This window comes from Halyomorpha halys, unplaced genomic scaffold (genome assembly GCF_000696795.3).
Source record: "Halyomorpha halys isolate HHAL.00 unplaced genomic scaffold, Hhal_1.1 Scaffold60.1, whole genome shotgun sequence".
NCBI classification, from domain to species: Eukaryota; Metazoa; Arthropoda; class Insecta; order Hemiptera; family Pentatomidae; genus Halyomorpha; species Halyomorpha halys.
In genome coordinates, this window is record NW_027112396.1 from 82,694 (window position 1) to 85,773 (window position 3,080).

The window sequence follows — 3,080 nt, forward strand, 5'->3', positions numbered from 1 at the left end:
ATATACTCCTCTACAGCCGCTACAATTTTACTCTTCTAGGGACATACTTTGGTTTAGATAAACTAATAACGTCGTTTAAAAAGAGGAGCAATACTATAAAAGTTAGGATGGAGATCAATAAAAATTCTTTTTATATATGTATATATAGTTTAAAACTATTTGTTGTTTTTTTTTACCGGAACCCTGACCATCTTCTTATATTTAAAATTCTTTTTATTTTATATATTTTTAATGTTTGAGTACCTTCAAAACTTCTCCAGATTAAGTTAAAATTTGTAAGTTGCTTGAGTTTATAGTGGAGAATGTCCTACAGGATTCATAAATTTTTCTGAAATCCTTAAATTCAAATTGAGCAAGTTGAGCCAGATTAGTGCCATTATGTATATTTTAACGTCCTTTTGTTGCCGTGAAAATTCCAAGTTGGTTGGTACAGTTCTCTGGCGGCTATAAAATATTTTTAATAATTACGATAAAATTATGATCAAATGTTTTACAAGAAAAAACGTTGTTTTTTAAAATTCGTAGCTATACTGTATGTGTTGAATGTAGAATACGAGAACGATTTATTTTTAATCTATTATATTTTTAATTTATTATTTACAACTGTGTAAAAATACATACAACTAGTAAATTTGCTGTTGGTGATAAAATATCGTGATAAAAACATGTAGAGAATCTACCCATTGATAGAACTTCAATAGCTTTTCTAGAGGAGAAGATCTCGAGGCCATCTTCTTTTCAGACCCATAGGAAAATAATCAGGTAATAAAGGAGAAGCCAGGCTAGAAACAAGTCGGTTTGGGTGGTGGGGAAGTCATGGAATAATATCATGGAAGGATTGGTATCTGCAATCTATGGCAACATATGGAACATCGAGGTCCTGATGGATGACTTGTGACAATGTAAGGAGCATTAAGGATTTTGGACTGTAAGCGTTGGATTTTGGAGGAATTCGATGGTTTAGTGGAGCCCCAAAGCTCGACTCCGTAGTTCCAGATAGGCCTTATAGATGTCATGTAGATTAGTCTTTTGTTATGGATTGGCAGTTTAGACTGTTTGTCTAGTAAACGGTTGTAGTCAACGACTGTTGTAATACTCGGAATCGACGAGCAGTCTTTTCAGTCTTGAAATCTATTATTTTTAAAATTATATCTTACTTAATGTCTTCATAATATTGTCTTAACTGTACTAACTGTATGTACCATTTCACTTTACATAGTCACATTTAACTTATTTTTTGTTGACTACTACAATTATCAATGTAGATAAAATATTATTATCAATATCGAAACAGGAAGCTTCATTGAGTTCACTATCTGATTATAGTGTATATTTAGTTGTATACCATTATATTTTATAATCTTTGCTTACTTCTTTTATATTTATTGTATCGCATCTATATTGTCTTCATTGTATTATATTAACTGTATTTTCTATCACTATATGCCACCTTTGATCACTTTATGTAGCCGTTTGTAACAGTCATCTCGGCCTAATCTTTGTTTATCCCACTTCCACTTTTGGTCACTCCTTCACTGCCTTTCAACACGCCAGGTTCTGATTTGTTCTCTATAAATTATTATTATATTTTTATTGTTTTATTTTTTATTTTTTTACCTTTATTTATTCTTATCTTATTTCCTTAGTTTACCGTCTCTTAGTGTGTTAAATTTCTTATTTTTATTTCTCTCATATCTAATTTTTCTATTTTTACGTGTTATTACGTATTCTGTTCACTTCAAACCAAATAGTCAATGTCATTTCCTTTATATATACTTATTATTGCAAATCTAATTTTTATTTCTTTTTGGTTATTTTTATATATATTTCAATCATATGTACATAATTATAAACCCCACCTTAGTTTACTTTGTATCTTATTATCTTACATTGTCAACAGGTTTTTAGTTGTTTCGTATGTTTTAGCCCAGATGAATCCGTGCAAACATGGGTAAAACGTCGGTTTTTGACTGTTTTCTGTTCCTTTTTGACCGGAATCCCAAACATTTCTTTCATAGCCATGTTTAATAAATTGATACTTCTTTAACGCCAACTAGAGCTAATTGGAACTAACGTGAAAACAGACTCCAATATTTTCAGATGTGGAATTACCAAAGAAAATTGGTTAACCCGTATTATATATCCCAAGGTCCGAATGCTAATTCATTTAAACAACATATTTATATATTCAATATAGTTTAAATAATTAGTGTTAGAATTTATATAACTTTTATTATTTGTTAATCGACCGTTAATTGTAAGCTTTCGGCCACTATTTAGTATGATTTTCGTTTATTGGTTTTTGTTTTTTTTCTAAGCCCCATGGGTGCATGGGGTTGATCCTGATGGGAAAAATGGGTTGAGGGTAGCCTTTTTTTATTTATTGGTAATGCATTTAAAGAGAGGACTGGGGACATTGGATCTTTTGGACAGTTGTAGTCATTATTTTGTGTCAGTCTGCTAGTGGTGGGGTTCAGAAGGTTTGTTGAGTCAGAAATGATTTAGTTACATGTCCTCAGTCCATACTGAGTCTGGTCATGAGGGTCTGCCATCTTTCTGGTAGTACTGGAGGCTATCAAAAACCTTGATATACCTCCTGGATATATATTCTGTCACAATCGGTTGTTCAAGTTTCGGGTGTACGTCGCCCGTCTTTGCTCTTTGTAATGAAGTATGTTTCACTATACCCCCGATCATAGCGCTCTGAAACTGTTGGAGCTTTTTGGCTGTTCTTGGTGCTATGTTAGTCAGCATAGGGGCTCCGTAGAGCAGAGGCGGAGAGAGAGATCAGGAGAAATTGACTGGTGATTAAACCTGCCAGACTTGGTCATAACCTGCTTGATTTTCTTGTTGTTCTGAAGTTATTGTTGTTTTTTTTCTTCAAAGCCCCATGGGTGCGTGGGGATGAAGTCATGATGAAAATGGGTTGAAGGTAACCCCTTTTCTCTATTCTGGTAATGCATTTGAAGGGGGGGGGGCTGATTTGATTATTCGGGAAGGAGCAGTCTGTCTGTTGGTGACTGGGCTCACCAGGTTCTGTCTGTTGGTGACTGGGCTCACCAGGTTCTGTCTGTTGGTGA